This window comes from Schistocerca gregaria, chromosome 4 (genome assembly GCF_023897955.1).
Source record: "Schistocerca gregaria isolate iqSchGreg1 chromosome 4, iqSchGreg1.2, whole genome shotgun sequence".
Lineage (NCBI taxonomy): Eukaryota > Metazoa > Arthropoda > Insecta > Orthoptera > Acrididae > Schistocerca > Schistocerca gregaria.
The window spans coordinates 253050983-253063077 of NC_064923.1; positions in this window are offsets into that span (position 1 = coordinate 253050983).

Here is a 12095-nt window from a genome sequence, read left to right on the forward strand (position 1 = left end):
AAAATGTCGGCAAACCTCTCCAGTTTTGGAGGAGAGAGATTTTCACGGACGAAAAAGTTTTCTTTACGGCATCAACCGGAAAAGTACTTGTTTCCCGGCCAAAAGGTGCAACGTATAATCCAAAATATATTTACAGTTGACGAAGGAGTGGCAGGAGTCGGTAACGGTATGGTCATGAATATCGGCCGAAGGGTGTGGGCTCCTGTGGGAAGTGGAAGGAAGACTCGATGCGCGCAATTACATATGAACTCTGGAGAACTTGATGCTGCCCTCTGTGACAGCAAGATATGGCGATGATCAGATCATGTTCCAACAAGATCGCTCGCCTATTCATGTGACACGTGTGGTTAAGAGGTGGTTCGACGACCATAGTAATATTACTGTAATGGAATGGCTGCCTAAAGAAGCTGACATGAATCGCATTGAGAATACTTGGGCAGAAATGGTCACAGTAATACGAGAAAAGGGACAGTCACCGTCGACTCACCGACAGCTTTCTGATGAGATTCATGACGCTTGGAATGAGCTACTCGAATCTCCTGTTTATGTAGCTAGAGTTGTGGGCTCTATGCCCAACAGAATTCGAGCCGTTATGGAAGCCGAAGGAGGCTACACGCGATACTAAGCAGCATCAACAGAAGTGTATTTTTTTCCTTTTTTCTAGCGCTTAACCAATCAGCTGCAACAGAGGTTTCGAGTTTTTTTCTGACAGACGTGTATTTTATATAATTGTAAGGAAACGCAGTAAGTGGAATCTGGACAAACAAATTAATTCACAACATGGTAAGTAATATTTAATTTGCTAAGAGAAGAAATACTTACGTTATATATTCATGCAGTCTCTAAAAATACATGACACACGTGTATATGCAAGAAGGGTAAAAAGCAATTCAGCATAAATGAAAAATATTGAGGAGAAGCTCGCCGATGAAGGTGTAGTTGGAGAGCGAAGGTTGGGCCAGAGCGGGAGGTAAGGAGGCCCGAAAAAGAAGAGAAAAATCAAATACCCAATAGACTTCGAGTCGTCGTCGCAGAAAAGGGCGGTTGGTATATGCGATTCGGAGCAACAGAAGAAGAATAGTTTTATTTACTGATTTTCGAGGCTTCATTTTGTGACGGCTAAACAGTGCTGGCTTCATGAGACCCACTATTTGTTCACTTGTAGCTAAACATCAGAGGTGTAAAAAAATTTTGAGTGGTGCTGAAGTTCTCTGGAACAGTAACGTGTTTTAGACAAGAAGATGATTTTTAGTTCCTTTCATTTTAACCATTCACAGTACGTTTTGAGGTTCTAATCTATGATTTCATTGTATTATTATGTATCTTTTCTTCAGTGAAAGTGAACGGTAGTAAGTTTCAAGATATAAAGAATAACTGGAAATTTTTCATTCGTGGAATAGCGTATTTAACAGTTAATATTTTCAACGAATCTGTAGTTATAGGACATATTAAGAAGCAAGTCAAAAATGGCATTGTGGAAAAATCAGGTTGGTCTCTAAAGGGTAACGACGGTCAGATAGCAAATAGAAAACTATGGGTAACAACTATTGTTGATAGTGACAAGCCATAATTGGTATGCCACTATTCTGTAATTGTATTTCTGAAGTTTATAATCGATCCTAGGACTGAAACCGATACTCTGTTTTACGTAAAGAATATAACCTTTAAAATTTACGTAGCAGCGCAGACTATTAATACACGGTGTATAGAGCAGGAACCTAATCCCACTGTTGTCAATTTTATTCTCACGGATGACATTGAGACAGTAAATAACAAGAGGAATTACAAAACTCTCATTATCAATATAGAGAATTGAACACTGACTCCTTCATGCCTACGTTTTCTGAGTCAGACAATGTTTGAAACTAGGACTAGCAAGATAAAACATTTTTCCACAAATTGTCAAATTGGAAGTCGAAGAGCAAGTTACATAAATTACGATGACAACAAGCGTTTTTCAAGTAGAGTGATCACTGTAGGCATCCGACGCTTTTATTGTACATGCGCAGTATGTAAACTGACAACGCTACCAACACACAATACCACTAAGCTATGAAACCACTGTAGCAGAACAGAGCATCCTCCTTGTCCATGTGATGGATAAGACGACAAATTCGGAACATAAATGTCAATGTAAGCAGCAATTTCTGTTGGAACTTGCTTCCTGGACAAAATAACATACATTTCCTACGTCTTCAGTGCGAATCATGCATCAAATGTAATTTAAAGGACATAAAAATATCGAGTGGATTTACTAACATAATTATGAACCACTTAAGAACGAAAATCGATGGTCACATAGTTGCCAAACGTATTCTACGCTGTTGCCATTGTCCATTAGACTAGCAGCAGGAAGAAAACATTCGCTCAGCTTATGTGCTGTGAGATAGCTAGCACTGGCGAAGCTCGCGCTTCGAAGACGCCATAGCTTCGTCTGCCACCACTTCGTGGGAAACGAAAAACGTCAAGTATAAGCCAATGTGTTGTATTCGCATATCTGTGACTATGACTTGGCGCTAAAGGGTGGTTTTGGATAGTACATATGCTCAGATTGCGAATCTAGCATCATATATAAAGACAAGGGGAAGTGAATTAGGCATTCTTCCTCTTCCGTAACTTCAAATATATTGTAGTTATTCGATGTTAAATGAACTGCACAGAAAATTAATATTAACAGCTTGCCGGCGCGGGTTGGCCGTGCGTTCAACGCCGTCACATCGCGGACCTCGGGGCTACTTGAGCCGTCAGTTCGAACCCTTCCCCGGGCATGGATGTGTGTTGGGTTAGGCAGGTTTAAATAGTTCTAGGTCTAGGGGACTGATGACCTAAGCAGTTTGCTCGCGTAGTTCTTAGAGCCATTTTTTGATCTTTCGAGTAAATCTTCTTTAGATTACGTTGACATAGAAGCTCACTTTTTTACACCACCAAGGAACCGTATACTGCAGGAAGTGCGATACATTTCCGCTTATTATGTCTACCCGTACTCGAGATAAACAGGTTTTAAGGGTTGGGTAGACAGATAGGTGAAGAAAGTGAGACTAGTAGGGTTCTATTTTTACCGTTTTAGGTGACGAAATTCTAATAACGAATATAGCTACGACAGTCCCCCAAATCTTTATTCGGAATATTCTAGTTTGCAGTCGATACATCAGCATATTAATCATAGCTACGCTTTCGATCCAAATCACGTTTACAGCAATTCAAGTCCATTTGCCTATACACGTGATGATCCAGATCCCAGTATTAATATCACCTCGTTTTAGAACTGCAACCGTTCCCATTGCTAACTAGCTTAAGAAACACTTCGTCTAATGAACTTTTTCCGGCTGTGGCGAGACTAATGGAGACTTCGAAACATTGTAGAATACGTTTAGTAGCTATATAGCCGTTTATTTCCTATGGTTGTGCAGAACTATCCTACTTAATTTACTCGATAATAACACTATTTTGTTATTTCGATAAACATCCCGAATGATTGTCACATAAGCGGTGACATAAAGGTAGAAAATTCTGTTTTTGAGTCCAGAAAGCTCTATGAAACAGAAACTACAGATCATTTTGCCATTTTAATTGCGAAATTGCCGGCTTATTCATGTCAGGGGTAATAATAGATGGCTGTTTACCTGGATTATCTGCTGGCATAGTGAAAGGTGTGTGCTACTGCAAGGGAGGTCGGGTTTGTTTCCGGTTCTAATCTATCATAAAGTAATTTTAAGAAATTCTCGCGCCCACAATACGTTTTATTGCTACCTTTATTATGTACCGGCACCATGTGGACGTAAATATGAAAATCTTGTAGAATTTCGTACTTGTTACTGCCTACTTTTTGCGCTCCTGTCAATAATTGAATTGACTTACGTGTGGCACTGAATGATTTTCAACTGAATTTCGTTATGAATCTTCATGTATTGCTCAATTTTCACACTTTCATGGTAGGTCAGCAACAGTAATCCACTATGACTGGTCTGAACGTTGACCATACCGTCTCACGGCCGAATGCGCATCATATGTTGCTAATCCGCAACGATCTGGTGTGCTTTGTCTTACTGAAACAGTTACGCCATCTCGATAAGTTGAAATTCAGTTTTATTAGTACAGTTTATATTAATTAGCGTTCCCTCTTTCATTTATATGTTATATTTACGTGTTGTATTTAACACACTAATCAGCATTAGTATAGTCTTACACATGATTGAAAACAGTCTGACATAGTTCGGATAGTTTGTCAATTTCACGCTTGTGCATAGTATGTTGGTAGCACTTCGTCTCCTTGCCTGTTATGCTGTGTAGCAGACTTTAAAGCTGTGCAGATCAGCATAACGAAAAGGCGAGGGGTCTCGCTCGTTTTGTCCACGACTGTATGTCTGAAGCACACCAGTTTATGGTAGTGAAACATGGACTGTGGGGAAAACAGAACAGAAGAGAATCGAAGTATTTGAGGTGTGGTGTTATAGACGAATGTTGAAACTTATTTTGGCTGATAAGGTAAGGAATGAGGAGGTTCTGCACAGAATCGGAAAGGAAAGCAATATGTGGAAAACACTGAAAAGGAGAAGGGACAGTATGATATGACATCTGTTAAGACATCAGGGAATGACTTACATGGTACTAGAGGGGCTGTAGAGGGCAAAAACTGTAGAGGAAGACGGAGTTCTCTGAAATTTCTTCCCCAAATTAAAGCCGGTTTTTGATATTAGTAGACTTCTCTTGGTCAGGAATGCCCTTTTTGCCATGGCTAGTCTGCTTTTTATGTCCTCCTTGCTGCTTAGGTGGCAGAACTCGTTAGTTTCATCTACTTCATGACTATCAATTCTGATGTTAATTTTCTCGCTGTTCTCATTTCTACCACTTCTCATTACCTGTGTCTTTCATCGATTTACTCTCAATCCGTACACTGTACATATTAGACTGTTCATTACGTTCAGCAGATCATGTAATTCTTCTTCACTTTCACTCAGGATAGCAATGTCATCAGCGAATCGTATTAGTGATATCCTTTCATCTTGAATTCTAATTCCACTTCTGGACCTTTCTCTTATTTACGTCTTTGCTTCCTCGATGTACAGATTAAACAATGGGGGCGAAAGGCAACATCCTTGTCTTACACCCTTTTTTAAACGAGCAGTTCGTTCTTGGTCGTCCACTCTTATTTTTCTCTCTTGGATGTTGTATATATTGTATACGACCCATCTCCCCCTACTTTTTTCAAAATCTCGTACATCTTGCCCCATTTTACATCGTCAAACGCTTTTCCAGATTGACCAATCCTATGAATGTGTATTGAGTTTTCTTTAGCCTTGCTTCCATTATTAAGAGCAACGTCAGAATTGCCTCTCTCGTGCCAGTATCTTTCCTAAAACCAAACTGATCGTCATCTACCGCATCCGCAAATGGTTCTAATGGTTCTGAGCTCTATGAGACTTAACTTCTAAAGTCATCAGTCCCATAGAACTACTTAAACCTAACTAACCTAAGGACATCACCTACATCTATGCCTGAGGCAGGATTCGAATCTGTGACTGTAGCGGTCGCGCGGTTCCAGTTCTGTAGCGCCTATAACCGCTCGGCCATTCCGGCCGACGCCATCCCCCGTTTCTTTACCATTCTTCTGTATATTATTCTTGTAAGCAACTTGGATGTATTACCCGTAAAGTTGATTGTGCGATAATTCTCGCACTTGTCAGCTCTTACCGTCTTCGGAATTCAGTGGATGATACTTTTTCGAAAGTCAGATGGTATGTCGCCAGACTCATGCATTCTACTCAACAGCGTCAAAAATCGTTTTGTTGCCACTTCGGCCTATGGTTTTAGAAATTCTGATGGAATGTCATCTATCCCTTTAGCCTTATTTGATCTTAAGTCTTGTAAAGCTCTTTTAAATTCTGATTATAATACTGGATGCTCTATCTCTTCTAAATCGACTTCTGTTTCTTGTTCTATCACATCAGACAAATCTGCCCCACGTAGAGGCTTTCAGTGTATTCTTTCCACCTGTCCTCTCTCTTCTCTGTATTTCACTGTGGAATACCCGTTGCACTCTTAATATTATAACCCTTGCTTTTAATGTCAGCGATGGTTGTATTGACTTTCCTGTATGCTGAGTCTTTTCTTCAGACCATCATTTCTTTTTCGATGTCTTCACATTTTTTCGGCAGCCATTTCGTCTTAGCTTCCCTGCACTTCCTATTTGTTTCATTCCTCAGCGACTTGTGTTTCTGTATTCCTGAGTTTCCCGGAACTATTTTGTACTTCCTTCTTTATCTATCAGTTGAAGTATTTCTTCTGTTACCCATGGTTTCTTCGCAGCTGCCATCTTTGTACCTATGTTTTCCTTCCCAACTTCTATGATGGCCCTTTTTAGAGATGTCCATTCCTCTTCAACTGTACTTCCTATCGAGCTATTTCTTATTGCTGTATCTATAACCTTAGAAAACTTTAATCGTATCTCGTCATTCCTTAGTGCATCCGTATCCGACTTCTTTGAGTACAGATTCTTCCTGATTAATCTCTTAAACTTCAGCTTACTCTTCATCACTAGTAAATTGGGATTTAAGTGTATATCTGCTCCTTGGTACGCCTTACAATTCAGTATCTGATTTCGGTATCAGTGTCTCACCATGACGTAATCTAATTGAAATCTTGCCTTATCACCCGGTCTTTTCCAAATATACCTCCTCCTTTTGTGATTCTTGAACTGAGTATTCGCTATCACTAGCTGAAACTTGTTACAGAACTTAATTAGTCTTTCTCCTCTCTCATTCCTTGTCGCAAGCCCATATTCTCCTGTAACCTTATTATTAACATATTTAAGTGCTTATCATTCCAAGATCACAGTTAATGTAAGTACGAGATAAGCCATTGTAAATGTGAAATGCTGGTACTTTAATAACCGGAGTGTCCGCCAGAATGTTGAATGCAGGCATGCATATGTGCTTTCATTTTGTTGTACAGGTGCCAGATATCAGCCTGTGGGATGGAGTACCATGCCTGTTCACTCAGTCGGTCAGTGCAGGGACGGTTAATGCAAGTTGTAGATAACACTGGAGTTGCCGTCCTGTGGTGACCCAAACGTGCTCGATTGGGGACAGGTGTGATCGAGCAGGCCAAGGGAACATGTCGACACTCTGTAATGTCGGGTTACAACAGCGGTATGTGGGCGAGCTTACTCTGTTGGAAAACAGCCCCTGGGCTGCTGTTCACGAATGGCAGCACAACAAGTCGAGTCACTACACTGACGAACAAATTTGCAGCCAGAGGTTCGTGGAATAAGCACGAGAGTGCTCCTGCTGCCATTCGAAGTCACACCCCATATCATAACTTCAGGTGTAGGCTCAGTGTGTGTAGTGCACAGACACGTTGGCTGCAGTGCTCATCTGGCCTTCTTCAAACCTACTCACGGCCATCAGTGGCACCAAGAGCAGCTTTCATCATATAACACAACAGACGTTGACCTAGCCCAACTGTCAGCTCTCGCTTGAGACCACTGAAGTCGCGAACGGCGATCCTTTGGGCACATTGCATTGAACACTAAAGGGCGTCTGGCCCGGAGATGTCCTTGAATTAACCGCTTTGTAACAGTTCTCTGGTCACTGTGGCGCCGACTGGAATTGCTGCTGCAGATCCAGTACGATGCATCAACCACACGCTTAACATCATGGACTTCCCTCTCCGTAGAGCCACGTGGCTGTACGGAGCCCAGTCTTTTTGCGACTATACATTCTCGTCGCCACCACTGTCGGCAATCATATACAGTGGCTACATTCCTGCCAAGTCTTGCATACAATATCGCAGAAGGAACATCCTGCCTCTCGTACCCTCGTTACACGACCTCGTTCAAAGTCAGTGAGGTGCTGATAGTGGGGTCTGTGTCGCCTTAAAGACATTCTTGACTAACATCAATTCACGACGTCCGATATCAAAGGTTGCTTAGGCTCACGACTGTTACAGCGTGTGTTTCAAACAAACATGATTTGCGTTCTCGAAGTAGCGCTACTAGAACCACTCTTATGCGACGTGCGAAATTTGAATAGGCATCATCTTTCAGATGTAGAAACACGCCTACCATCCAGAATGAGATTTTCACTCTGCAGCGGAGTGTGCGCTGATATGAAACTTCCTGGCAGATTAAAACTGTGTGCCGAACCGAGACTCGATCGCGGGACCCTTGCCTTTCGTGGGCAAGTGCTGTACCAACTGAGCTACCTAAGCACGACTCACACCCCGTCTTCACACTCTTACTTCCGCCAGTACCTTGTCTCCTACCTTCCAAACTTCACAGACGCTCTCCTGCGCAGGAGAGCTTCTGTGAAGTTTGGATGGTAGGAGACAAGGTTGTAGCGAAGGCGCTAAAGCTATGACGCTCAATAGAAGTGGGCTCGTGCTAAATTAAAATCAATAATGACAACTGTTTCAAGGATACATTGTTTTCATCATCTAAAAACTCTGGGAAATACAGTTTTACCTTTTGTTCGAAATGATGTACTTATATAAGCGGCCGTAGTGGCCGAGCGGTTCTAGGCGCTACAGTCTGGAACCGCGCGACTGCTACGGTCGCAGGTTCCAATCCTGCCTCGGGCGTGGATGTGTGTGATGTCCTTAGGTTAGTTAGGTTTAAGTAGTTCTAAGTTCTAGGGGACTGATGACCTCAGAAGTTAAGTCCCATAGTGCTCAGAGCCATTTCAACCATTTTGTTTGTGTACTTGTAAGGTTGTGAACTCCATTAAAGTTAAATCATCAGAAAACATACGTTACCGGCCATGCTGCAAATTCTGATTGCACCATTTGAAGCGATTAGAGTCACATCTACGAGCGCAACCCCCCGAGCAAAACTTTGATGACAAGGAAGCTTAGAATCAGTATGACCTTGGCAAACGAGACGGAGGTGTGCGATTGGGCTAGTGAGAGAGGGGGGGGGGGGGGTTGAGAGTGGACCCACGTGGCGTCTCCATCTGTACCTAGAGCGAGCAAACCACACTGACCTGTGAACCACTGTCTCTTGACCCCATTCTACTTCGTCGCGAGGCATGTCAGATGGCAAGTATTCGTGTCTTCATCTTCAACGGCCTCTCGCGAGATGTATGTAGAAAGAAGCACTGCGTCGCCTGATTCTTCTAAGAACTAGAGACTGATACGCAGCGCCTGTCTTATAGCGTCTGCCACTGCAGTTGGATGAACATTGGGAACTGGGAACCAAAGCGCTGCCCTTCTTTCGGTGTTCTCCATTTGACATGTGAACTTGTGATATGGGACCGAGGCCTAAGTCACTACAGCCGACATATTAGTCTTGAGACATTTAGCAGCTGCAGTGATGTTTAGATAATTATTTCTTGTCCTATCTCAGTTGCACATTTTTAATTAGATTACATGTGTCGATTACTCTGTATCATCTTCTGATCTAAAATAAAGTAAAACTAAAGCTTTCATCCATTGTGGGTGAGTATCACAGCCACTGTGATGAATAAACTTACCTTGTAACTACTGCAACCAGTTGCTTTTTGTTTTGTTCTTCAAGTTTTATTATCCCGTTACTAGTTTCGAACCGCGTAGCGATTCAGCAGACGGTACATATTTATTGATTGTTTGCAGCAGTGTGGGAGTCGTGCAGCTGTGGCAAGGTGTGTAAACAAAACATGTAAGCAGTGAGTGTGGTGAGAATTATTCACACTATGAGATCGATTTTTTTATCATAATGTGAACAATTCTCGCCACACTCACTGCTTACATAGTTCGTTTATACATCTTGCTACAGCTACACGACTCCCACACTGCTGGAAACAACCAATAAATATAAATATACCCAGAATGAGATTTTCACTCTGCAGCGGAGTGTGCGCTGATATGAAACTTCCTGGCAGATTAAAACTGTGTGCCCGACCGAGTCTCGGTCGGGCACACAGTTTTAATCTGCCAGGAAGTTTCAATATAAATATAGGTCGCTAGGCCGTTCGCAACTGGTAAAGGGATTATTAAAACCTGAAAAAAGGCGACTGCCTGCAACAGTTACAAGAAAGTAAAGTAAAGCTAAATGAGTGCCATTTAATAATTTACAATAAGTAGAAAGAAGAATACATACATGTAGAATTTATCTAAGTAGCTCCGTGAGCAACCCGTCTTGCCTACTCAGATCAACATATGAGAGTACTGTATTTTGCAACTGCTGTTATTGTTTTAAATAGGTATGCTTTGGAGGTAAGGGAGAAGGAGGAAGGGGAAATGGAGGGAGGCTGATCGGAGGAGGAGAAAGGAAGCAGGGAGGGTGTGGTGCGGATGTCATGAGTTTCTTAAGAGTTATCATGCTGAAATTATAGAACGTATAACGTTGAAAGGATTCTCGTTAAAATATTAGTAGTATAGAACAGCGGCTATGAAAAATGTAAACGGCATAAAATAGTAAAATTATATAGGGGAGCGAGGGGAACTTAGAGCGGGCAAAGAAGGCAACGAAGGGGTGGGGGAGGGAGGGAGGGATAATGGGACGGATGCTATGGCTTAATAAGAGAGGGTCCTGTATTAAAACGGCAAGAAGTCAATTACGTACCAAGCCTTCTGTTAAAATACCGGAATGGATGCGTAAAATTTAACAGAGGGGATAAAATAGTAGATTATAAAAGTGGAATTAAAAATCTGAATTAGAATCTTAAGATATTCGAGTATGAAATTCGGAAAGTATAAAATCATAAGCTCTTACTCTGAAAGGGTAAAAACAAAAATTGTATAGCCTTAAAATATGAAAAGTATAGGCCTAGAACGATGGATGAATAAAGAGTGAAAGACATGAATGTCGTAGAATTACAGATGCGGAATTATGTAGAGGACGCAGCTCTGCGTGAAGTATCACTAAATATTATAAATTTTTAAAAGCATTGAAATCCCGAAACCGTAAACAGTATAAAATAATAAATTATAAATGTGAAACTATGTGCAGCAACTTAAGTTACAGGCAACAGGGTGTTATAGTTATGGTTACCTTTTGATTATGTTTTCTGGCATTGGTGTCGTTGTAATGGCGCGCAATTGCAGAACACAATAGTTTGATATACTGTTTTGAGAACATACGACTGGTTGCTGACTCAACTACTTAGGTAAATTCTACATTTATGCACAGTTCATTTCTTTTCTACTTGTTGTAAAATGTTAGATGGTAAATGTTAGAAGGTACAAAGTTAATTTTATTTTTTTCAGATATAAAGACGACAATAAATGATCAAAACATTTAATGTAATTAAAAATGTCCAAGTCAGACGGAGCAATAAATGAGAATTATATTAACTATTCAAATATTGGCCGAACGAGGATATTGTAGCTTACACGCTTCCTGATTATACTACACATCCTGAGGATTTTTCCAATAGATCCCAGTCTGCCACCTACCTCTCCTATGACTAGTTTTATGTGCTCGTTTCACTTATAATCATGCCATACACCCACCCATACAGCCACATATTTAATGAATATGACCGCTTCACGTTCGGAAATCGAGTTATCAAACAACAAAGTATTTTTCATCCTATTTACGAGCAATACGTTACATTTGTTTTTGTGTTGAGGGTCACCTACCAATCCTACACCTGGCTTCGATCCTCCACATGTCTGCCTGTATTTCGCTAAAGTTTTCTGGATTTGGGACATTCACATATCGAGCAGCATCATCTGCGGCCAAGTTCATAGAGCTTCTTACTTTATTCACTAACTCATTGAACGTATAGTGGTATAGAAGAACGCAAGCTTCTGCAGTCGTTGCCAATCTCATTAAAATCCCTCTGGGTGTATTCCTGTGTCCTCTTACACAATATGTAAAATTCTAAGAAACTAGAATATCTAATAAATATCACAGCAGTACATCCAGAAAGATTTTAATGAGCTTATTTCTTGTACTCGTGTAACTCTCTTTGAGGATGCTTGAAGTAAGTTTTCCACCTGAAGCTTTGTCTCCGTTTAGAACTATGTGCTGCGTTCATTCTTTTACAAATTCTTAAATCTAATTACACAGTTGGTCTGATACTTTGCATGCTTGTATTTTGTTCATTAGTTACCATGTGGAACTCTATCGAACATTTGGAAGTTAAAAAGAACACATCAACCTGGACGCAGATACC